This window comes from Crotalus tigris, unplaced genomic scaffold (assembly GCF_016545835.1).
Source record: "Crotalus tigris isolate CLP2741 ecotype Arizona unplaced genomic scaffold, ASM1654583v1 scf7180000018112.467796, whole genome shotgun sequence".
In the NCBI taxonomy this organism is placed as follows: Eukaryota; Metazoa; Chordata; class Lepidosauria; order Squamata; family Viperidae; genus Crotalus; species Crotalus tigris.
In genome coordinates this window covers 104,786-131,785 of record NW_024096831.1, presented here as the reverse complement: position 1 = coordinate 131,785, position 27,000 = coordinate 104,786, and the positions used below count along the sequence as shown (strand labels likewise).

At 39.6% G+C, this 27,000-nt stretch overlaps 1 long non-coding RNA gene across 2 annotated transcripts; it reads right to left on the bottom strand.

The window, feature by feature from the left end:
• Positions 1-5,789: 5,789 nt before the first annotated feature.
• On the bottom strand, positions 5,790-18,799 carry LOC120310072. 2 transcript variants are annotated; one of them, XR_005557258.1, is made up of 2 exons: positions 18,493-18,799; positions 5,790-7,330 (listed from the first exon to the last, which is right to left on the bottom strand). It is a non-coding gene; the product is annotated as an uncharacterized LOC120310072 (long non-coding RNA). The 2 variants fall into 2 exon arrangements; XR_005557259.1 differs by lacking the exon at positions 18,493-18,799 and adding an exon at positions 12,809-12,868.
• Between the last annotated feature and the right edge of the window lie 8,201 nt (positions 18,800-27,000).

The following is a 27,000-nucleotide window of genomic DNA, read 5'->3' as shown; positions in this document are numbered from 1 at the left end:
TATAAAATATTTCATGGTTCTTAAAATGCCTTTCTCCAAAGCAGTGGTTCTCAACCTTTTTAATGCCACGATCCCAACCCGTCGTAAGTCGAGGACTACCCAACTGGTCGTAAGTCGAGGACTTTCCCTGCCCGGGAGTGCCATGCATGTGTGGTGCCGTCCCATGCGCCGGCCGAGGTGTAGCTGGCAAGCGGCAGAGACGGAGCAGGCTGACTACCAGCTGAGCCACCAGCTGGCCCAGCCCAAGGGAGGTAAGGCACCCGCCGGGCCCCATACGTGCCAGCAACCCTCCCTGTGCCTGCCGGCCTCCCACCTCCCACCCCTGGCCCTCTTTTACTTACATTTTTAGTAGTTGCTCAGCAGGGAGGGTGGAAACTTCCATACAGCTCGCCTTCACTGCAGACAACTTGCAGCACTGTTTGCAGAATGGGACTTTTGGCGGGCTCAGCAGGGCAGAGACAGCCTGGACAATTCCTATTCAAGAGAGTCTATTCTATTGGCTTTCAAAAGCCAATAGAATAAAAGGGAGTAGCACAGCTAGGGAAAAGGGGAAAAAATGGCGGACTGCATTGTTTGGCGACCCCCGTGAAATGGTCATTTGACCCCAAATGGGGTCCCGACCCACAGGTTGAGAACCACTGCTCCAAAGGGATGAAAATAAGGACTGCTGAAATGGAAGTGCATCATTTTTTTTTTTTAATTTTTCTTCCAAGACACAACCAATTTTTTTGTGATATTGTACAGTAGTACCAACTGCAGACTTTCGAATGTGATTTTCCATAAAATAATATATGTATAAATCTGTCTGAAAGGTTCCAAACCTATGAAGTTTAAAACTGCATTTAGAAAGCACAGCAAGCAAAATCTATCAACAATTCATATTTGTAACATTTCATGGATAAAATGCAGTGAGGAATAGTTGGAACAGGAAAAAAAGTGCTCAGTCAGAATTTCCTCATGGACGTGACTTCTACTCAAATGTTCAGAAGACTCAGTGTCATTATTGCATGATATTGTATTGCAAAAGCTTATTGCAGTAATGAAATAATGAAATGAATCGCTAAATGAAATAATGAATGACATTAAAACTAATGTTTCCATAAATGAAATAAGTCAATAAAAGTTACACTTATTCTCCTGAAGTTATTGCTTGAAAAAAAAGTTTTGACTCAAGCACTAATAACAATTACAGAGCTGAATGGGAAAAAAGCATAACTCAACTGTTGAATGGATTTTCATAACGGAAAAACTATTGCAGATACGTCATATTTTTCACTTGAGGTTCCACCTCCAACAAGCAGAAAAGAAAATTAGTTAATCGACATTACTTTGCCTTCTCTGTCAAAAGGTTGCAAACTGTACCCACACGTGAGGTAATATTTGTCAAGCAATCGTGCTTAGAGGGTAGTCCTCAATTTACAATGATTCATTTAGTCACCCTTCAAAGTTACAAAGTTACTAAAAAAAAAAAAAAACCAGCTCATGGCTGTTTTTCTCACGACCGGCACAGCATCCCCATGATCAAGTGTTTATGATGGCTGCAGTATCCCAGGTCACATGATCCCCTTTTGCGACCGTCTGACAACCAAAGTCTATGGGGAAGCAAGATTCACTTAACAACCGTGTTACTAACTTAACAACCACAGTAATTCACTTAACAACTGTGGCAAGAAAAATTGTGAAATGGGGCAGATTCACTTAACAGCAGTCTCACTTAGCAACAGAAATTTTGGACTCAAATGTGGTCATAAGTCAAGGACTTCTAGTGGAAAATTGAATAAAAACATAAGCACGTACAAACCATTACATTCCATCTTCTTTATTATTTATTACAAAAAGTATTTATTGATTATTGAGAAATTATTATTTTCTTACATGAGCAACTTCTAAAATATTAATAATACTTGATATACTGGCTAAGTGTAATAATTAAGCAGGTAAGATTACTTTGCAGCCATGCAAGTTTTTGCTGCCCGGGTGTTATTACTTAATGCCTCTACCTCCCCTTTTTCTGAACATACTTTGAAATATCCAGTGTGAACTTTTCCTTGAATGGATTGATCCCACTCTCTTCTATGGCAGTCCTGAGCTTATTCACTGAACAATGTACTGTAGAATGAATGCAGGGCCAATAATGTTTTATAGCTCCCAGTTCTTAGCATTGTGTTTTGCTTCTATCTTAAAAGCTGGGCTGATTCATACAGCTGTCCTTAATAGTACCAACAGTCTAACATTTGACAATAGGTGAAGGCTACTCAGGCACCTTTTTTCTTCTTACTTGTTTATGTTTCAAAGAATTTTTTCTTGATGTGTTTCAGAGAAACAATTATGCAGCTTATCATCTTTCAAATGCTTGCTGTTCTCTCTGTGTGTGTGTGTGTGTGTGTAAGAACTCACAATTATTAACTGTAAAAAAATAAGTTTGTGTTTTTGTGTCCGTGTATATATTTTAGTTCAAAACTGATACAAAGAGGAACATTCAACAACTGAAAGAAGCTGTGCTTGACAGGGTAGCATGGAGAGCATTTTCATGTAAATTTGCCGAGAGTTGGACATGACTGAATGGTTAAAAATAATAACAACAACAATATATTTTAGTGGATTTGTGAATGGGCGTGTAAGTTTTCATATCTCCCATTTTTAAATACCATTACAGATAGTCCTCTACTTACGACCACAACTGAGCCCAAAATTTATGTTGCTAAGTGAGAAATTTGTTAAGTGAGTTTTGCCCCATTCTATGACTTTTCTCACCACACTTGTTAAGTGAATCACTGCAATTCTTAAATTAGTAACATGATTGTTAAGTGAATCCAGTTTTCCCATTGACTTTGCTTGTCAGAAGGTCGCAAAAGGGGATCACATAATTCTGGGGCACTGCAATTGTCAAAAATCTGAACCAATTGCCAAGCACTTTTTTCAATGCTGTTACAACTTCGAATGGACACTAAATGAACTGTTGTAAGTTGAAGACTACCTGTATTTTGTATTGATAATTCCAGTAACCTCATGAATTACAGATTTAGCTGGCCAGACTGCTAATGGTGAAAATAGAAAATAGAAATAAGCTAGGGTTTATAAAATATGATGGGCCAATGTATTGTAACCTGATAATCTGCTAAGCGTTAACAATGGAGAGCAGGGAAATTGGCTACTCAAATAAATATATTTTGCTTGATTTACATTGATTGTGCTGGTGAATTGATTTTAAAAAAATTGCAATGTGCATAGTACTATTCCTGTTACTTCTTATCTATAGTGTCAGAAATCTTGGACTGAATTTTGTATTTTCAGATTGGCTGTAAAGATGGGGATGAAACAAGTGAATTATCTTGGAGAGAAGGAAGGAAGGAAGGAAGGAAGGAAGGAAGGAAGGAAGGAAGGAAGGAAGGAAGGAAGGAGGGAAGGAAGGAAATAAAATGGCAGGAAGCAAATCTCGTCTACAGGTTTCCTAACAAATTTGTCTTCCCTTTGAGTTTTCTGTGAGCATCAGTACAATTTTTTTTAATTACCTAATTCAAATGGAATTAAGATACAAAAACAAGACTCTGAGAAGAATTAAGTTTGCCAATTGTATATACAGTAGTCATGATCCAGATTAAACCACTATGTAATAAAGAAAAGCCACTTGGAAATTGCACAGTAATATGCTTCATGTATGATGTCGCTTGCACGTTATTTCCATATTTGCATAGAGCAATTGGTTAGCGATAACTTGTAACTATAATCACATATAACCACAAATCCAAGAGAGGTATAAACAGTAATAGCAATTATAATCATACATTGAATGTAATGGATATTAGTAAATCTAATTTAAAATCCAGTTTGTTTTCATAATAATCATAACCATGAACTTATTTTTTTCACAGTGTCAATCCTGTAAGATAAAACATGTGGTCATATTCTGATGACCTAATGAATTATCCTGGGTTCCCAATTCATTTTACATTCCTTTTCTCTGGAACAAAACCAAAACAAATGTACAGTTTAATTGCCCTTTTCTTCTCATTCACAGTTAGGCCTGAGACAGGATCTTTACCTTTTATTTTTCGACGTGCCCTATCCCAAATAAATATCTTACATATTTATTTATCTTTCATTTATAATGTAGATATGTATAGTTACCAAATCATAGCAATTGTGAGCAAGTCACAAATTAAAAACAAAACACAAACAAACAAAAAAACTAAAGATGGTCATAGTAAGAGAATATACAATAGTATACAGTATACAATTGTATATAATATATAATACACAATAGCATACCAGACATAATTCATTCTAAATGGGTAGACATCTGGATCTGACCTGGGAGTTTCAAGTCTGGTTTAAAGGATAGGAATGTCAAGATTGTTCATACCACTGGGGCATGGCTGGCTCAGGAATTCTGGGAGTTGAAGTCCACAAGTCATAAAAGAGCCAAGTTTGCCTACCCCTGCTCTGGGGGGGAAGGAGAATATGGAACATAATGTATTATTTTTCATTGAAGCCATACATTTATAGGTGACAGCCAATCCAGCTAAACCTGAACACATTACCAACCCCTATATTCCAATGAAAAAGCCAAAGGCTACTAGGTTGTCTGCAAAAATATGGATAAATATTAGTTAGGTAGACTTAAGGCTTCTCTGTATGTCTGATGCTACCATCTGTTGTATCATCCTACCTATAGTTCAAGTTTAGCCTATATTTTGATCATTTCCACTATTATCTGTACTACAGCTACGATATCTATGTAGATTCTCAATCATCCAGGTCATGATTGTCCCAAAGGTGCTTTTCAGAAGACAGCTGGATTTTTGTGTGGGGAGGGGTCTTGAAAATGTTTTGCTTCTCATCTGAGAAGCTTCTGAACTGAAGAAGCTTCTTGATTGAGAAGCAAAATGTTTTCAAGAAAAAAACCAAGAAAGTTCAGTTGCCTTCTGAAAACCACTTTTGGTACAGCTTACTATTTTTTTTAAATGTTTGGCAGGACTGCAGGTCCATCTTACAGGTAAAACAAACAAACAAAAATATGGTTATAAAGAAATGAGTTAGAGAATTATACACAATATGTGGAGAAATAAAATGAATACAGGTGGTCCTCAATGTACGACCACAATTGAACCTGAAATTTCTGTTGCTAAGTGAGACATTTGTTAGGTGAATTTTGCCCCATTTTATGAGCTTTCTTGCCACAGCTGTTAAGTAGATCACTGCAGTTGTTAAGTTAGTGACATAGTTGTTAAGTGAATCTGGCTTCTCCATTGACTTTGCTTGTCAGAAGGTCGCAAAAGGTGATCACATGACTCCAGGACTCTGCAACTCTCAAAATATCTGAACCAGTTGCTAAGTCTCCAAATTTTGATCACAAGACCAAGGGCTGTAAGTGTGAAAAACAGTTATAACTTTGAATGGTTGCTAAAAGAACTGTTTTAAGTTGAGGACTACCTGTATCTTACCTTTGTTCTTTAGTGCTATTGCAATAACAGCACATAGATGAAAAAGAATAATATTTTATAAAGCATAACTTCATAAAAGTTTATGAAGTGCTTGTTGTCTGCTTGACACAGCAGGGTGTACAAGGCTGAATGAACATATTCTAAGAAATGAACTAGGACACTTTAAAAAAAACTTGACTAAATGACTAAATATGATAGGACTGTACAGTGTTTCCTTCCTTATTGGGCACAAAACAAAGATACATTATGATGGCATTTGAGTTTGCCTTATGTTACTGGGGAACAGAAGGCAATATAGTAACTTCAGAGAGAAAGCAAGGTTACTTCTGACATTTATGCACTTCCTTCATGTTTAAAGTTACTTTATTTCTGAATTTTTTCATTGATGTTCTTTTTTTTTCAGCTGAAAGCACCACTCTCACAAAATTGAAGCCCATAATGGAAACCCTTAAAAGATAATAACAATTATTAAACAGACAGGCAGAAAATAAATGAAACTATGATAAGAATGAAAAATAATATCTGTAGCAGCAACAACAGCAACAATAGTAATAATGCAGACCAACAAGGCAACCTCTTCATTAAAAGGGCAAAAAAATACATTTGAAATTTAGCAACATTCAAAAGACAAGAGAAAGTAAACACAACACATTTTTCCACTCAAGAGAGTGGCTTGGTGAATTTTGTTCTTAAAAGTCTGGATATGAGTCCCTGTATATTCAGCCCTGTTGATGGAGCTGAATTTCAATTGTCACCTTTCTCTTCTCAATTTCATAACCTACAGGCTAGGTAAGTGTTATTGGAACAGAGTGGAAAGAGATTATATCAAGCCTACAAAAAAACTGTTAGGAGCCAAATATCCCTTAGCAATTCAGGTGGAGACCCAATCACATATATGTTTAATTTGCTCACTAAGAAGTTGTTCTGAGTCATTCTGAACATTTATCTTCTTAATGAACCACTAGAGGCATAAATATAGTGACAGGAGGGGAGACAGAGTTTAGAGGTTCACAACATATGAGTTCTGCTAGGCTCCTTCCTTCCACTCCTTGCCTCTCACATAAGGGATATCACAGAATAACCAGGAATGAAGGGTTACTTTCACTGGTGAATGATCTTTGGTGAATGATCCAGTTAATGACTAGAGAATAGGAAACATCACTTTTCCTCCTCTATTTCTTTACCATCACATCTAGTTATTGTCCAGAGTTTGCAGCTCAGATATAGTACTTCAAATGTCAACTTTCAGTAGAACAAAGCATAGAAAGTGAAATAAACCATCCTACTACTGCACCCTCCTCCTTGTAATCCTGTCCTGAATCAACCATCAACTCAGAAGAAGAAGCATTGGTGGGAATGAAACCCATAGAGGCTCTAGTGCAGCGGTGTCAAACTGCTGGCCCACAGGCCAGATGTGTCATGGCAAAACCATGCCCATCCCATTGCCGGCAATGGAAAAAAGTTACGATACATCACATGTCACGTGACGTTGCAAGTTTGACACCCCTGCTTTAGTGGCTTCTCTGTGATTGTAGCTGGCCTCTAGTCTTTGCAGCCCAACCATTAAGAACTAATATCATAGAATCATAGAATTACAGGGCTGCAAGGGATCTTGGGGGGCTTCTAGTCTAGCCCTATGTGCAAGACAGGAGTCCTTATAACATCCCAGACAAATGAATGTCCAACTTTTCTTGAAGATCTCCAGCAATGGAGCAGTCACAACTCTGGGAAGCAAGCTGTTCCAATGATTGATTACTTGCACTATCAGGAAATTTTTCCCGAGTTCCAAGCGGGATTTCTTTTTAACAAGCTTCCACCCATTGCTTCTTGTGCTGCCCTCAGGTGCTTTGGGGAGTAAAGGTGCTTTGGAGACAACCCTCTTGTCTCTGTAAAAGAGAAAAATAAAATAAAGAAAATTGAAAAATGAAGAACTATTGATTTAGAATGAGAATAGACCTAAAAAAAAGAGTTTATTTATTTATTATTTAGAGCCATGGTGGTCCAGTGGATAAAATGAGTATTGCAGACTAACTCTGCTCACTGTCAGGAGTTCAATCCTGACTGGGTCAAAGTTGACCTCAACCTTCCATCTTTCCAAGGTTGGTAAAATGAGGAGCCAGATTGTTGGGGAAAATATGCTGACTCTGTAATCTGCTTAAAGAATGCTACAAAGCATTATGAAGCAGTATATCAGTGTAAGTGGTATTGCTATTTATACTGCCTTCAATGTCAGATCTGCCTCAGCTTGAGTCTCTAAGTAAGAATGATCCTTAGCACCCTTGGGTTGAGAAAGGTATTCTTTACTAGAAGCCAAGTGAAATACAATAATGGAAAGCCAGAACTGAAATCCATGCACCAAAATCCCAAGTCTAACTTTTTTCCCTCTCAAAGATTCCTCCCACAGTTGGTCCTTTCATGTCCATTCAAATTTAAAAGAAATGTTTTTAGAATGGTCTCCTGAGGAATGCAGCTGCGGTCCATTCCCAAGCAGTTGACCCTGAGTCTGCACTTGAAAATGAGCGGTGAACTTTAATTCCCCCAAAATATATTCCCCTCCCATCTGGCCCCAGAGTCTATGGCAGACTGTCAATGAAAGAACTTCTTGAAGCATAGTGGCAGAATATTGAGGTGGCATCTGACATCCAACTTCAGAAAAAAAAGAATAGATCCTAATTTTTATCAGGTCCTTCTTGAACTAAATCATCACTGGATCAGAGCATCACCTCTGCTGCTCCCTGCTTCCCCCACCAATTTTTGGTAGAATCATCAGTCTTGGGCAATGGGATGACAAGAGGAGGAATAAATATTCTCCCTGATGAAATGGGGATGAAATGGGGATATCAGGAGAAGAGTAGCAACCTCTCTAGTTAGAAACTTTGATCATCCTCACCTAACACAATGACATAATCAATAGTCAGGAATTCTGGATGTTTTAGTGAAGACTTGGTCTTGTAAGATAGGAAGCAAAAGTATAATCAATTTCAGATAATTCAAACATGGAAACGTAAATGAACATGCCTTTGTATTGAATTATGCTGAATAATAAAGATAAACATTTGGGAAACAATTCAGGATACTAATAATATTTTTATTATTATGCAAGACAGGCAGATGAAGTAGGTTTGGGTCTTGAAGAGAGAACCCATTAGCTTTTACAAGTATTCAACCAGAGTACCACTTTATTTAGGGACTCTAAATCCTTCTATATGGGTGATTTTCAACTGTTTTGGGAAACGGTTTTCACCGTAAACATACTTAAAATTATTTTTGCTATATCTCATCAGTTCCTGAGTCATGAAAATAATAAAAATATTTAATCATAAATGCACTTGTAGATTTTAATAACCACTCTATAAATAACAGAGGAAGCATGCATTTTTTCCAGTACTTGTGGGATTAATCTTCTGTACTTTTTCTAACTGCCTGGCTACTTCACTAATGCTATTCTTGCTGTTGTTTTTTTCTTGTTCTAAATTATAATCATTTGCTCTCCTGTGATGTTTAAAGGCTCAAAGATGTTGAGATAGAATTAATGGATTATAGAAAATGAATGATTTGTGACTTTTCAAATGTATCTGCTGGTTACAATTAGTTTGTGTTGCATTAGACCAGTAGTTCTCAACCTTTTTAATGCCGCAACCCCCAACCGGTTGTAAGTCGAGGACTACTCAACCGGTATTAAGTCAAGGACTACTCAACTGGTGCAGCACCGTTTGCATAATGGGACTTTTGGCGGGCTCAGCAGGGCAGAGACAGCCTGGACAATTCCTATTGGCTTTTGAAAGCCAATAGAATTAGAATCTATTCAAGAGAGTCTATTCTATTGACTTTCAAAAGCCAATAGAATAAAAGGGAGTAGCACAGCTAAGGAGAAGGGGGAAAAAATGGCGGACTGCGTTGTTTGGCGACCCCCGTGAAATGGCCGTTCGACCCCAAATGGGGTCCCGACCCACAGGTTGAAAACCACTGCATTAGACACAGAATTAATTCAACTTAGATATATTTTAATCACTTTTATTTTTTATTCTGTTTTTATTATTTTTATAAATAACACAAGGGGTCAAACGTGTATTCTGTATTCCTTCTCTTATTTTCGCCAGAACAACTACCCTATGAGGTAGGTTTAGCTAAGAGAAAGTGATTGGTTCACAGTCACCTAGTCAGCTTTCATGAGTAAAACTTATTAAAACTTTCAGTGTTCTGATTTCTAGCATGGTACCATAATCAATTTCTTAACCAAATCTGATCATGAAAACAATAGCCTTTAAAGCAGTGCACTAATAATATCATAGAGGTTTTTTTTAATTGGCTAATCATTATGCCCAGTATTTTAAAGCATTTATTATTGAATCACTAAATCTCCTCTAGATATTTCATAATGGTAGCCTTTACCTCATTTAATTAGTCAAATCAAATTAATAATGTATCAATATTAAGCCTAAGCTTGTTGGCTAAATCCATCATGTGAACTGCTACAGTCCTAATGCCATTTTGCATAATCTCATTTATTTGTGGGATAAAGAAAAAGGTTATTCATAGAGGCTTTGCCCAGAAGATATTAATTATCAGGAACAAGAGGAGAAAGAGGACCCTATCTTATTTAGCTTCCAGTTGTGGGATTCGTTGTCTAGTTGAAATAAACAATCACCAGCCAAAACTTCCAAGAGAAAACATGGGCACAGTGGACACACTTTAAATCATCAATATTCTTTATTTATATTGCCAATTGCTGTTACAAATTTACCTCCCACCTTTTCTTCATTGGCTTAGTAATTATGTCATAACAACCTATATGAAGCTCCTAAAGTGAATACATTATCTCCGCCCCTGATTACATCTCTCACTACTCTAATTCTATTGCCCCTGCCCTTATTTACAAATTACCTTTTATGGTTACTAGTTCTTTGGGGTTGTCTCTAAAGTAACTATCATATCAGCAAATTCTGGTTAAGACTGGTTTTGAGCATAGCAGAAATCTTCCTAGATAAAATTCTCAAGATTCAACTAGGCCACAGGTCAGCAATCCGTGGCTCCAGAGCCACATGCAGCAATTTGGGCCTTCTCCTGCGGCTCCAGGGCCTCATCCACCAGAGAGAGAGAGAGAGAGAGAGACAGAGAGAGAGAGGCACTTGCACCTCTCTCTCTCTCTCACGTGGACTTGCCCCCTTGTGGGACTCCTGATTGGCCCTGCACCTGGGCACCCCGCTGCCTGGGAGAAGCGCAGCCAGGAAGTCCCTTTCCCGGACTGGCCCCGTCCAAGGTGCACGTGGACAGGGAGGGCAGCTCCAGGATCCCCCCTGGGAGTGGCCTGCCAGAACCTCCACTGAGCAGGCCAGCCCTCCTGCAAGCTGCGGCCCCAGGAAAGGGGTCTGTCCTGTTTAGGGTCAGCATTGCTCTGTCTCCCAACCCCTGAAGGCGCATGGCTCACTTTGAACAGGAACGGCCTCTCCGAAGTCCTGCACTTCCCCTGAAGCCCACCGGGAGATGGGAGGGGAGGCGGTGGCAGCTGCTCTCTCAAGGGACCTCTCGCCAGCCCGGTAGATCTGCTGGGCGACCCCTGCCCAGGAAAGGGAGGTAGGCAATGAGCGCCGGATCCCCCATGGGAAAAGCTTGCTCCATCCTTCCTTTCCTTTCTGGTGCTGTTTCTGAAAAGAGGGGGTACCCAATTGGAGTGGGAGGACCCCTCCCCAGCCCATCCCCACACCCGCACTCTGATTAGCCAATCCTCCTGCTCAGTGGTCTGTGTTGACACCAAAGCTGAGGAGGAGGAGGAGGAGGCGGTGGTAGCTCACTGGTAAAACCAAAAAACTGGGAGGCACTGCAGCTGGCTTTTCGAGTGCCACGGACCACCATTGACTTCCATGGGGACACTTGGCAATGGCCAATTGAAACCGCTTCAAGGATCAAGCTGCAGGATGGCTTTGAGTGGCAGAGAAAGACACAGAAAGATGCAAACGCGTCTCCACAGGAGATGCAGCAAGGGCAGGAGATGAGGAGTCAGCCTATGTCTGTGCACAAGCCCCGAAAGCTTTCTTCCTCTCCCCAATCTTGCCTTTCTTGTTTGCCCTCTGATATAAGCCTCTGCTGGGTTTCCTCAACCTCCCCCGTTTTATTTTAATCCCACCACCGCCTCCCTCTTTCGCAAAGTTGACATTCCGGAGACTTGGACCTTACTTCGCTCCCGGAGTCACTTGGCGAAGCTTGAAGAAGAGATAGCCCGCTCTCACCTCCCACGGAGCAGAATTGCTGCTTCCTTGCCCTCCCAGCAAAAGAACCCCAGAGAGCTGGAAGACGTCCTTTCTCTCACTTTCCACTTCTCATCCTTTCTTTTCCGAGCACCCCTCCCAGAGCGAGCCAGAAGCCTCAACTCCGGCCTCCCGCAGCAGGCTGAGATGGGCGAGCCTGAGTGGCTGTCTGCTGCCACCTCGGAAGATTTGCTGCAGCAGCTCCTTCTCCCCATCGGCCTCCTCCTCCGCTATCTTGGAATCTTCATGCCAAAAGGCAGAAAGAAGAAAGTACCAGAGAGGGAGAGCATGGGGCAGAAGGAGAGCAGTCTTTTCCAAGGGGAGGAGAAGCCAGGATGGCAGAGCTGTCCATACCAGAGCTGGACAGGGGCAGGGCCAATGCATGTCTCACCTTAGGCTCCACTTTTCAATCAAGCCCCCTGTTCTGCACGTGCGCGCATGCACATGCGCATTTTGCAGCTCCCAGTTTTTTCTTTTGTGAGGGAAACGGGTCCAAGTGCTCTTTCAGTGTTTCAGGTTGCCGACCCCTGAGCTAGGCTCATGAGATTAAAATATATACAATGTATTTCTTCACAGGCTAGCATGCCTTCTGCAGTTTCTGTAAAAACAATAGACCCTTTTCCCCACACATTCTATCAATTGGTTGATGTTTTGAAATCTATAGATAGTAAGTACAGATGTGATGTGTTTAGAACAGCGGTTCTCAACCTGTGGGTCGGGACCCCATTTGGGGTCGAACAACCATTTCACGGGGGTTGCCAAACAATGCAGTCCGCCATTTTTTCCCCCTTTTCCTTAGCTGTGCTACTCCCTTTTATTCTATTGGCTTTTGAAAGCCAATAGAATAGACTCTCTTGAATAGAGTCTAATTCTATTGGCTTTCAAAAGCCAATAGGAATTGTCCAGGCTGTCTCTGCCCTGCTGATCCCACCAAAAGTCCCATTCTGCAAACGGTGCTGCAAGTTGTCTGCAGCGAAGGCGAGCTGTCTGGAAGTTTCCACCCCTCCCTGCTGAGCAACTACTAAAACTGTAAGTAAAAGAGGGCCAGGGGTAGGAGGTGGGAGGCCGGCGGGCGCAGGGAGGGTTGCTGGCACGCGTGGGGCCCGGTGGGTGCCTTACCTCCTTTTGGCTGGGCCAGCTGGTGGCCCAGCTGGTAGTCGGCCTGCTCCGTCTCTGCCGCTTGCCAGCTACACCTCGGCCGGCGCAGGGGGCGGCACCACGCATGCGCGGCACTCCCGGGCAGGGAAAGTCCTCACCTTACGACCAGTTGGGTAGTCCTCAACTTATGACCAGTTGGGTAGTCCTTGACTTACGACCGGTTGGGGGGTCGCGGAATTAAAAAAGGTTGAGAACCACTGGTTTAGAATAATAATCAATATTGCTTTATATTTCTAATGAGAACAAACTTGAAAATATAGTTTCCTAATATTGGCAAATATTGCAACAATTTTCTTCTTGACTGAGCAATTTTTTAATGCTCTCACTAGCAGTTTGATACTGAAATGAAAGGGCTTAAATTTATGATAGCATATAAGTATTTAAACATTTTCCCCCAAAGGACAGAATCACTCTATCTGGATAAAACTTTGTTATTACTTATAGAAGGGGGGAAAGACTATTATATATTAGCATGATTATCCCTCTTTCCTTTTCTCTACAATGACCAACTTAAACACTTCTTAACTATCATCTATTCCTTATTTTGACTTAATCTCTATCCTCCATATCACTGTATTTCTTATAAAAATACAGTATCAGCCTCGATGAGTCTTTCTCAGTCAGCTGGCTTAGTGGAGTTTCCATAAAAAAAATGGCAATCTACATCCAAAGAGCTATGATTTCTGTGCTAAAACTGAGAAATATGCAGTGATTGGTTTGCTAACTTCCTAGGGACATTTGCCAGGCATTTTGTGTAGAAAGTTTGAACAAGTGACCTTTGGTAGAAACGGGAGAGAATTCCCATTTAATTTGGAATTCTAATGCCTTTATGACTTCATCCTGCAGGCAAAAATGACAGTTACTGCCAGTTATCAGAGTGAAGAAACCTTCAAAGAGGGAAGTTGGTCTTCAAAGAGGCTCATGGACTCTGGGAAAACCTTCGCTCTTTTTGTCCTCAGCTATTAGAGAGGAAATGAGGCTGAAGGTGAGGGTTAGGATTACAGTTAGATTTACTGAGGGTAAGATTTAGATTTAGAGAGAGGGTTATCAGAGAGGTAAATGAGGGTGAGGGTTAGGATTACAAATGAGGGTTAGAATTAGAGTGAGGTTAAAGGTAAGGTTTAGGCTTAGGCTTAGAGGGAAGATTAGTTTAGAATGAGGGTGATGGTTGGAATTAGGGAGGGAAGACAGAGTGAGTAAGGGAGATGGATAGACAGGATTGAGAGGAGGAGGGAATGGGAATGGAGTGGATAAGGGGAGAGTGGGGGAAGGGGATGGAGAGGCAGGGGTTAAGTTAAGAAAGGATTGGAATAGGGAAGGGAAGGAGAGGAGAGATAAGTGGAAAGTGGAGGAGGGAACTGAGGGGAAGGGGAGGCAAAAGGGAGAAGAGGGGAGAAGGGGAAGGCAAGGTGTGTGTGTGTGTGTGTGTGTGTGTGTGTGTGTGTTGGGGGAGGGAGAAGAGGAGGGAGGAGTTGGAAGGGAATGAAAGATGGCCTTTCATCAGCTTGAGAATTCTAATGGCTTTATAACTTCATCCATGCAAGTTAAACTGTCTTTTACTGTCAGTTATCAGTTATCAGAGTGAAGATGCTTTAAAAGAGGTAAGCTGGTCTTCAAAGGGGCTCCAGGACTCTGGGAAACCTTCCCTCTTTTTGTAGGAAACTATCAGAGAGGAAATGAGGCTGAAGGGGAGGATTAGGATTACAGTTAGATTTACTGAGGGTAAGCTTTAGGTTTAGGGTGAGGATTAGTTTAGGATGAAGGTGAGGGTTGGCATTAAGGATTAGGAGAGACAGAGTGAATATGAGAGAGGGGGGAGATGGATAGAAATAGGAAACAGGATTGGAAAGGGGAAGGGGAAGATAGACTGTGGGTTCAGGGAGACGAAGGGAATGGGAGAGATTACGTTAAAAAGGAGAGGGATAGGAAAGGGAAGGAGAGGAGAGGAGAGGAGAGAAGAGGAGAGGAGAAGAGAAGAGAAGAGAAGAGAAGAGAAGAGAAGAGAAGAGAAGAGAAGAGAAGAGAAGAGAAGAGCATGACTACGTGGTGGAGGAGGGAATTGAGGGCGGGGGAACTGCAATCAGAAGGAAATTGAGGGAAGGTGGGGGGAAAAGTGACAAGAGGGAACAGGGGGAAGGCAAGGTGTATGTGTGTGTGTGTGTGTGTGTGTGTGTGTGTGTGTAAGGGGAAAGGAGTAGGGGAGGGAGAAGGAGAGAAATTGGAAGGGGAGGGGAAGAATGGTTTTCATCAGCTTGGGAATCCTATTGCCTTTATGACTTCATCCATACAGTTAAACTGTCAGTTACTGTCAGTTATCACTTAGCAGAGTGAAGATTCCTTTCAAGAGACAAGTTTGTCTGGACGTTCTAGCAGAGAAGTGCAGCTATCATATACCGTTGACCCTTGACCAAAGATCACTATACTCCTTCTATTTGGGATGGTCCTCCTCCTCCACTGACTTCACAGTTTTGGGAGGGATGAAAGGGGAGCTGTGAGGGAAGAAGGGAACACCCACTTAGCCAGCCAGGAGGTTCTAACAGAGGAGCGCAGCTATCGTATACCTTTGACCCTTGACTGAAGATCGCTATACTCCTATATGGGATGGACCTCTTCCACTGAAGGAGGATGATGGGGAAGGAAGGGAGAGGGAAGGAGAGGGAGGGGGACAATTATAAAAGTGAATATCCTTCCAAGAGGCATTTTGTCTATAGGTTCTAGCAGAGGAGCACAGCTATCATATACTCTTGACCCTTCACTGAAGATCGCTATACTTCTATCTGGGATGGGTCTCTTCCACTGAGCATGCAGCTTTGGGAGGGACAAATGTGGAGCAGGAGGGAGGCAGGAGATACTCATTTGGTCAGCCAGATCAGCTGAATCAACCCTGGTGATCCATGAGGTGACAGTTGTTGTAGCCATATTGGGAGATGATGGGGAAGGAGGGAGATGGGAAGGAGAGGGAAGGGGACAATTATCAAAGTAAACATCCCTTCCAAGAGGCATATTTGTCTGGAGGTTCTAGCAGAGGAGCGCAGCTATCGTATACCCTTGACCAAAGATCGCTATATTCCTATCTGGAATGGACCTCTTCCACTGAGCATGCAGCTTTGGAAGGGACAAAATGGAGCAGGAAGGAGGAAGGGGACACCCACTTGGCCAGCCAGATCAGCTGAATCAACCCTGGTGATCATTGGGGTGACAGATGTTGCAGCCATATTGGGGGTGATGGGGAAGGAGGAGAGAAGGGAAGGAGAGGGAGGGGAACAATTATCACAGTGAAGATCCCTTCCAAGAGGCATGTGTGTCTGGAGGTTCTAGCAGATGAGTGCAGCTATCGTATATCCTTGACTCTTGACCGAAGATCGCCAAACTCCTATCTGGGACAGACCTTTTCTACTGAGCATGCAGTTTGGAATGGACAAAATGGAGCAGGAGGGAGGAAGGAGACACCACCCTAGCCAGCCAGATCAGCCGAATCAACCCTGGAAATCAATGGGGTGACACATGTTGCAGCCATATAGGGGGATGATCGGGAAGGAGGGGAAAGGGGATGAAAAGGGAGGGGGACAGTGAGGGGGATGGGGAAGAAAAGAGGGATGGAAAGGGAGGGGGAGAGGGAGGGATAGATGGTGGGGATGGGGTAGAAAGGGGAAAATGAGGGGAGGAGAAGAGTGAAGCCAGATTGGAGGAAAATGGGGAAGGAGGGGATAGAGAATGAGAGGGGAGGGGGACAGTGAGTGTGGAGAGGGTTGCCTTTCGCTTGCGTAGAACTTGCTGGAATCATGTCTCCTTCATCCTGCCTTGAATCCTCTGAAGCCAAGTTGCCTTTACCATGCCTTGGACCTGCTGGAGTCATGTCACCTTTGTGTCTTGAATTCATCAAAGCCAAGTTGCCTTCATCTTGCCTTGAACCTGCTGGAGTCATGTCACCTTGCTGTTCTTTGAAGCAGCTGAAACCCGGAGCATTGTGGGGGCTGTCTTCTTGCCAGTATTGTTTCTGGGACAACGGTGCAGAAGAGACTATGGCATGTTTTGTTCCTGTTGCCTTTGTTCTGACTCAATCACTTTCAGTGGAATTAAAAATACTGCCCATTTGAACCTGCAACCTGGAGAACAACTATGGAGTTGGTTGTGTGAAATAAACACACTTATTCTACTTGTACTGTGTTTGTGTGTGTGCGTGGAGTGGGGCAGGGCAGAGAGATTCTTAGACACTCTGCATGATCTCCATCTTGTCACTAGATGTCCCTTCACCAGCTGTTACCTGAGAACTGGTAGTTAGTTAACAAAACAAGTGTCATTTGCTCTTGCAGGGGACAACAGAGAGGACCTTGTAGAAAGTATATAACAGACATCAAAATATACATCTATTTTTACCATCCATAGTCAACCTCCTAATATTGTTCTGCAATTATTACAATAGGATGCTGTTTGCATTAATATAAAGTAAAGGTAAAGTTTCCCCTGTCCAGTTGTATCCAACTCTTGGGGGCGGTGCTCATCGCCATTTCTTAGCTGAGGGAACCAGCATTGTCTGAAGATGCTTCTGCAATCAACACGTAATGCTGTTACCTTCTCACCAAAGTGGTACCTATTTACCTACTCACATTTTGCATGTGTTTGACTACTAGATGGCAGGAACTGGGGAAAGTAACAGGAGCTCGCTCTGTTGCATAGCTCTTGGGTCTTGAACCTGGGCTGGAATAAGCTCAGCATCTTTAACTATTGAGCCATCATGCTCCCTTATTAATGCAGTATCATTATAACTATTAATATGGTACAGCAAAGGCTATAAAATATAGAATATTGAAACATTGTCAGGCTAATTACTTTAGCAATGAATAACACAGGCTTTCATATTTGGCCTTGTTTGATTCTTTTTCTTCTTAGTTCACATGTCTTAAGTGAAACAAAATGGGCCTAAAGAGAAAAAGGGGGCAATCTTCACAAAAAAGCTGGTCTGTTGCATTTACCAGTGAGGTTATCATACACTTCCAGGTACACCACTGAAACATTGAATTTAAGGAGCGAGACAGATCTCCCCATTTAAATCAGAGGGCAGATGCAGGATCTTATCTAGAATGATCCACTTGTGTTTCAACTCAACTCTAAGAAATTTATCTGTCAAACTCTTTTGGTTTTGGTTTACTGCCAAGGTCAGATAATTATCAACATCCAATCAGATCATACTAGTGTGGAAATTGGTGTGGCATTTGATTGACTTCAGCAAAACACTGCTTTAATGATTATTAATTCAGGGAATTAAGAAATCTCAAAGAAGATGTGAAAGGAAATTAATTTGACATTTCCATTGGGTGACAAGTAAACTTACAGTTTTTGTTTAGCAATTTGTTTTAATGTACTTCTAAGCTATCTTCAGGTTTACTAGAAGGTGCAACTGTCATTTCAGAGAAATGTGATTATTTCTAATAATATTACCAATACTTTTCTATAGATGGGTGGAATGATTTAACCATCATAGACTCTAGAAATATTTAATGGGCTCAAGTCTTGGAACATACTACTATTAATGATAACATAGACTGAATGATCATTATCATATAATAATACAATAATAATTACAATATAATTATATCATTATGTAAAAGATAATAATTATTATTATTTAGTAATAAATGGTATACCTGTGTGTTGAAAAATCCAGCTTCCAGTGAATTTTCTAGATTCTGGCATGTTTTGGGAATTCTTTACGTTCTTATGTAATGCCCTATAACCATACAGCATGGCAACCAATGGAGAAACATTTGAAGTGAAAGGCTCAGTGAACTGTAGATTCATTTTAGATTACCCTGTTCAGTGAGTTTGAAGTGGTTTCATATATTAAGACTTGAGTACATGAGTTTCAGCTTTGGATCCAGATAAGCAATAATCAGCTATACCAGAAGGAATACGTATTCAGAAGCATTCAGACCTAAAGATTTAAGACAACAGTTGTGATCAAGTGGAAAATATGAGAGATAGAGTTAAAGACAGATCATACTATAGCAATGGAAAGTAAAAAGAGGGAGCTTGATAGAAAACTCATATCAGAATGTTTCCTAAAGCCCTACTTATTTGCAAAGGGTAACAAGCTAGCTATCTCACATCCACAGTTACATCTTTAGCTGTTTTCCTACGGTGAACCTGCCTGCCCACTGTATCCCCAGCAAAAGGAGAAAGACAAGGAAGTTTTGAAAATGAAAGCAAAAGGTGGGAGAGACAGATGGTCAATGACTATTAGGAGCAACAGCAACAACTGCAAATCAACAGTTTTGGCTCTTTCCCTTCCTCTTTCTTAATGCAGATACAAGCCTACTATTGAAAAGATGGTCATTGTAGATAAGTCAAGCAGGTATTCTAATTTGAAAAAGCCCTACTCTATGTTATTTTACTATGTATTTAATATGAATCTTCTATTTTATAAAGGAGAGAGAGCATGGTACATATAAATCCAGTTGGTTGTAACATAGAAGAAAAGCATTTTGTTTACCTGGAAAAGCACTGCAGGTGTGAATTCAGTTCTTTATAGTATAGAAAGAGTATTTTAAGAGACTAAGTGTGCATTCAGTTGGCATTTTAACTGAAATGGTCTAAAGTAAGAATCCATGAACTTTAGCTTTTTTAATGTCCCCAGTATGGTATTTTAACCCTGTATTCAATACCATAACACTAGAAAACACCAAAAATGCATGTTTGTCATATCATTTCTTCCATTCCTCTTCTGCTGCCACAAAGACATGTTCAAAAGTTTATCTGAGCTCATTGTGAGCTGTGTTCATTTCCTACCGTTGTTGTTCCCTGGTAATTGTTACCACCTCCTATTGCCTTGTATAATCAGAAGATAAACATAATGAAGCAATATCCCACAAGGACATGTGGTGTATATATTTGCAAAGAGAAGAGTTAGTCATTAAAATGGACACAAAGAGACCTGGACATATTTGGGAGGGGAAAAAAAGAGTTGAGCTCATAGCTACTAATCAGACACAAGTCTAACAGCCTCTGTCCTAAGGAGAGGAGCTGATATGTTAATTAAAAAGGAAACCCATAACCAAATGAAAGTTCTATTAGGAAGGATCTATTCAGAAAGAATTAAAATAAATTTTAGACATATTTAGAAAGATTTAACATATATTGTTAAGAAACCATAGGTTTTTTTAATATGGTGAGATAATATGGTTGATCTACTGCAAAGGAATCTTGGCTATAACACCAATAGAGAAAACACACCAAACACAGGATCAGACAGATTTGAAGGTTGCAATGAATGGAGCTGGTTCTGAAACAAAAATAGAACTCCAGTAGGTGCTCTGCTTTTTCCCTAGCAGTTGAAGCCCCAGTCTCCTGATAAATATGTACAAATATGATGAATCTTCAGAGACAGTCAAATTGCTGTGTAATGGAAACTTACTGCGTAGTCAAACAAGCTTGCCAAAGAAACTGCAATGGGTGAGAACCAGGAAAGGGTAGCATAAAGGGAGGATGTAAGATAAACATGGAGGCAAAAATTAGCTGAGTCTTAGAGTGGGAAAAGGAAGAATACAAGCTATAAAAACAGCTGTAAGAGGAAATGGCTAGCCAGGGAAAATTAGCTGAATGGAATAACAGGAAAACTAGGTGAATGAGATAATAGGAAAGGCATACTGAACTGAAAAACAGGAAAGAACCTATTGTACTGAGTCCATAAAATATCCACAGAGCTCAAAACAACCATTTTAATATGTCTAATATTTTATATTATTAGTGTACATGTGCATATGATTTAGTATGTTTAAGGAAAGTAGCAGGAAATATATAGGAAGTGGTCGGAAAGAGTGTAACCTCATAGTATCTTAGCCAACGGGGAACAAGGAAGGATGTGGTGGCCAGGACAGGGTTGTATAAAGAAGGGAATATTTTGGGTTGGAACTTTGAAGAGAACCAAGCTTTGAAAGCTTCTCTTCCACTTATTGAAATAAACAAAACAAAAGGCCTTCACTGTATCTTGGCTGGTTATTGGTCAGGTGAGCTTGCCTCTGGTCATGAAGGAAAGTAGCTTGGAGCACATAACACTCCCAACCTGAGAATTGTAGCTGCACTTAACTATGGGTGAGCCTGAAACAACTGTGTACTATCACTTTTCTACAAAGTTGAGGAAAATACTTTCAATCCAACTGGCTTTTCTGCCTAGGGGAAGACTTAAATCTAGGTCCCCCCAATCCTAGTCCAGCAGTTTAAGTATTACACTGTTGTATGTGTTCCAAGAGATTTTTATCATCTCCCTGTGAATATTAATGGTGCTTGGGCCAAAATCCACTATTCGTTGCTATTTTCAAACTATACAAGAGTTGGACTTCTATTTGCTAGTCAAGTCCATGAAAAATCTATTGTATGATCTGATGAATATCTTTTATATTAAGAACCATTTAGATATAAGAGAGTTTTCTGCAGATCACTGTGTGTTGAAAGAAAGAAACTATGGGTCAGAATTATTAGTATTCTTCAATGTGAAGCTTTGAACCTTGGTTTTCCTGACATGGTATTCCCACAATATTATTCAGATAGATATAGAATTTATATATTTGAACTAATTAAAATTCAGAGCAGCTGAACACATGAACAAATGATACAAAAAGAGGTCTGCAGAATTGGTGTTAAATTGGTATGGTTCCTAATCCTTAGTTCCTCCCCACACCACCACCATTTGAAGTATAGGCACTGTGGCATCTCATGTCCATTGACTGTCCTTTTTCTTACTGAAGTCAAGGTGACTTGGTGCCTACCCACCATTTTGCCACAAATGCACTGAAGCAATAATGAGGACATGAATGGGGTCTGGCTTAAAGCTAGTTTGGGGGCTTCCCCACAGATGTACCAAAGGGAGTCCATTTTAACTCATTGGAAATGTGGAGAACTATGAGAGTGGTAACAAGGAATCCTTTTACACGACATTATTAAAACGCTTTAAATAGTATAGTATAATACTGTAGTATCGAAAGCAGCAGTTGTGAAGGTGTTTTGTATTGTATATTACTTGCAATATTTCTACAAAATGTATTTGCTAGATGATAATGGACAAAGGTGATGTTCCCTGACATTTCCTGTGATATAGTCTGTTGATTACTAATGCTGGTAGTAAAGGTTTTTATATTGTCATGCAGTGATTATGGCAGCAGTTACTTGCTTGGATGTTTTCTGGGATTATTCATTAATATCCCTACAATTTCTTGCCCACATAGTTGGTATTCAGAGTCTAAAGCAGAATCTTAACCTTAAATTTAGCAGTAATTAAAAACTAAATTGGATTCTCCTTTTTTTCCCAGTTTGCAGTTGTCACAATAAGCAAGGCTGTCTATGAAAAGGTTTCAAGCACATCTCCCCAACAATGAGTAGGATTATTATATTTCTATCTAAGTCAGATGGAAAATGTGCCTATCCAATATGCTGTGCTATAATGTCATGCCCTCCCTCCCAAAAAGGAGCCATATCATCATGAGACACCAGACAACATATAGGAGAATGATAAGAATTATCAGTTTGATTCATGACTCCTAAATCTGGTGAGTATAGATTTAATTTAGCAATATTCACTCTGTTGGTTATGATGCTGATGATGATGATGATGATGATGATGATGATGATGATGGTTGGTTGGTTGCATAGTCAGCCAGATGTTTAGCCTGGATTTAGTATTTTTATCCTTCTATAAAGAAGTTCCCAAGAACATGGGAGAGGCAGATGCTATTTGATGGTGTAAAGCATAACATCTACAGGTCGTAAGCTTTTCTAAGTAAAACTGTCATTCAGAATTAACTGATGGTGATTTGTCAATGCTGATGATGCCCAAGCACTACTCCAAATGCTTTGAGATTGCATTCAAGGTGCCTATTATTATGGGTACTATCTTTGCTTTCTTTTGCCACAGTTGTTCTACTTCTACTTGCATTTCTTTGCATTTTATGATTTACTCCAGTTATTTCTCTTATGTTCTGCTATTTCTGGGTACTGCCATGTCCATTATCCAGACTTTGTCTTTCTTATCATCAATTATTATTATTTCAAATTAATATTTGTCCAAGTGGGGATGGGAGGGAGGAAATCAAAGATGCATAGCTATAAAAGAGATTTGTCTCTGCATTACTAACACACTTATCCATTCAAATAATTTTGCCTTTCTTTTTTTTTCAAAGTCTGCATTGGTATGCAGGAATAGTGACTTGAAGAGTAAAAATATTGCAGCTGACATTGAAAATTAAAAGTAAAGAGATATGTTGAAATCTGTTTATCTCCCCCCCTCCAGTGTGTGATATGTTTCAGCTTTCAATTATTTCCCATTTAAGGCTTCCAGAATTCTCAGTTAAAAAATACCTACTGAAATTGCTACCTCTGAAAGAAAGAACAAGAGGGCATACAATTTCAGGCTATTATAAATCATGCAACAAACAATAGTCACTCCTAATGGAATGCAAGAATGGTTGACAACCTTCTCTTATGATATAAGCTCTACATTTCAACTTAGGGCCAAATATGTAATGTAATCAAGTTTCTTTCTAAAGTCTGAAAGTTGTTGGTACCTGGTAGAGAAGAACAAGTTTAAATTGAAGAAGATGGAATAGCTGAGAGTCACAAAACCATCCAATTCCAAGAATAGTCTATCTTTAATTTTTGGCAGAATTACACCACCCATTCCAAGCCCATTCGTTCTTCTTGATCTAACTAGATTATTATTTTTAATTTAATTATATATTTTTTAATTCTTAACTTTAAGAAAGTACTGAATATAATCAAAGTATTCAGATACACACAATAACAAAGTAATCAATTTCATTTTAGCTGAAGGAGTTGTAGGAACATTTCCGTTTGCCTATATAACATCTGCCTGCTTCTTCATGGTGCAGGAACTGCATATCTTCAGGGCTGCATTCTCTCAACTGATTATGCTCATTTGATAATGTCAGATAGAATGTCAGGAGAGATTCAACTTACAACTAAGAAGAAATTTCCTGAACGTGAGAACAATCAACCAGTAGAACAGCCTGGAGTTGTGGGTACCCCATCACTGAGACTTTTAAGAAAAGACTAGACAGCCGCTTGTCAGAAATGATATAGGGTCTCCTGCAGGAGCAGGGGGTTGGACTAGAAGATTTCCAAGGTCCCTTTCAACTATGTAATTCTGTTCTAGAAGGGGGTCATTTTGGGTCCTTTCTTTCAGAGGTTGCAGGAACCACATAGGTGGCATGCAGAGCCCTCTCTGTGGGCACGTGCGCCATTGCCCGAGTCCTAGGCGTTCAGCTGAGTTTTATAAAATCTTTTTGCTTTAGGCCTCTGCCACTGTGTGCAAAAAAAAAAAGTTCCATCAATCAATCAATTTCAACTTCTCGCAGGAAAAAAAAAGATCTCGCAAAGTTGGAATTGATTGATTGAACCTTTTAGTCCCACCCAGTCTGCCATTATCACTGTGCCCACACCCACCAAATGGGCCATGCCCACCCAGCACCCAATGATACATAAGTGGGTTTTGGGCTGCAGTTTGGCCACTCGGTCTCTAAAAGGTTCGCCATCACTGGTCTATGTTAATTGCTACACTCTTTCCATGGAACAGCATCCCCCATGATTGAAATGGCTCCAATCCTGCTGGGTTTTAGAAAGGCTATTAAACCCTGGCTTTTCCAGGAGGCCTCAGAAATGGAATTATTTTGAATATTTTTCAGTTTTACAATTTGGGATATTGCTACAAATTGAGTTTTGTATTGTTTCTTGGCAGGGAAAGTTTGTTGCTTGTATATTTTTAACTATATAATTCCAAGGTCTATAATGATTGGAACAACATATACTGTACACTTAGTAAGCAAATAAGGAAACTTTTTTAAAAAATCAATTCCCTGAATTCCATTGCATTTCATGGTATTGTTCACTAAGGAATTCTGTAAGCTAAAGTGCTCTGAATGAAGGAACAATCTGAGATGCATTCTTCTAGCATAAGTATAAACATTTATAAAGGAAGCTGATCTAATTTTATAGTTTAAAGATAATTGACTGAGTAAGGGGGAAAAAGTTCTAACTTGATCTTTACATATGATTGAAGAAATGGAATAGTTTTTAAAATCTAGTGAGAAGGTTAAACAAGTGGGAGAAAATATTTGATTACTGAACTTGCAGTTCTTTTCAGATGTAATGGGAAAATGACATTTTTTGAACTTTGACCTTCAAGGAAAGAATAAGGACATTACATAGAGGATTTTCACAGTCAGCATTTTCATGTGGACTTGAATTTTTGGAAATCACCATCTTTTTTTGATGATACAGCGTGTACGTGAAGGTGATTTCAAAGGTATATCAGTTGTAAAACATATTTTGATACCCACAAATCAATTCTCTGCCAAGTTTCAATCATTGTTGATGTTGAACTAGAGGTACAATTTGTAGCAAATTCATTCCTTCCAATTCCATCACAGAAGCTTCACTGTCCTTTGCAAAATTGTCAGGCTGATCTTGACAAAATAGAGCAGGAGATTGACATTGTGCTAAAAATATACACAACTTAAGAAAAATGCTAATTCTGAAAAACTTCCTGCTGAGCGAGGTTGCTCCAATGATAAAACTTTTTTGGGGGGGAGTTTTTAATTTTTGTCAGTCACTTTTCTTATCTATGAATTTTACTCAATCTAAGCATGGATTACAGCTGATAGGTCCGCACTTAGTCAAGCTCAGCAAAGTTATACATTTGCGGTTGACATAAATCTCCCATCAGGTCAAATACCTATACCTATAATGATGGTGGTAAATATTTATGTACATAAATTCTTATTTACTAATATTATTAAATAGTTATTTGTTACTATGAATATAGCGGTCTATGAAATCATAACTGAAAATTTCCCCAATCTTCCTAAATGTATGCCATTTTATGAATATTATGGTAGTTTTTTCTTATTTTTTTTGAAGCTTAAAAGTACAAAGATTAAAATTAATAATACAAACTAAGAAAAGTATAAAGTAGAAAAAGAAAGAAAGGTGTATATACATATATGACTTCTCCTTTATTGTGCAAATAATTTCAGTAACTTAATGCCTTCTATAACATTTCAGCCAAATATTCATCCCCTACCTCATTTTTATCTATTAACAAATAATAAAGCCTCATCATTCAATTTTAATCAGCAAGGGCCCTTTAAGAGTAAATAGAATTCTATACATTAAACAAGTAAATCATAAAGGAATGTTCCTTTCCTTTATTTTAAAAGTAACTCATATTCTTCTGTAAAAAAATACAACAAATATCTCATATCTATCCACACATTTTTAAAGCCTCATCATTCAAACTTAATCAAGAAGAATCCATTAAATGTTACCAGAACAACACTAATTGAAAATCTTGATTTTTAATTCCTTCAAATGTCCCACAAATTACTTTCTTACCGTTTTCACTTCATCACCTCTCAGAAACTCCTTCGCAAGTTTAACACTTTCCTTCAGTTTTAACACCATAACGTATCATTTTTTTTCTAACAACACAACAAAAATATGTCTGCTTCTCTATAAGCAGATCTTTTAAGTTTTATCATTCAGTCCTAATCAAGGGAAAAAAACCCTGGATATATTTCTAAAGCAAGCAACCTTTTCCCATTTTTCTCTTATTCCTAAAATTCTTCTCTTTTCATTAAAGGTTAAACTGGCAGTCAACCATCTCATGACATCCATTTTGTGAATGTTCATGACCTCTCCCCCCCCCCCGGCCCACCCTGGGCAACCATTTTATGATGGAGCATCAGGCATTTTCTCAGATTTTGAAATGCACCCTCAAGAGTTAAATTTGTTGAAATCTGACATAGATCATGCATAACAGACCTTGAAATAAGGCATACTGATTTTATGGTGTTGATTTCCAAAACAGCTGACTTTCTTTCCCTCAAAATAAGCAATAAAATAAGTGCTAACAAACTTACCTCAAATCCCAATTGCTAAGAAATTGAAATTTTCACAGGAAAGGAAATAAAATTTTCCAAGCAGTCTAATGACTTCATAGCTGAGAATACTCTAGAAAGTGTAATGCATTAATTGTTGGTATGCAATTTACTAATTTAATTATTTAACAGTGTGCTCCTAGATGGCAACTAAAGAGTGATGTCACTCAAAATGTTTGACATTGATTTTAAATTATGAAAAAATTGCCA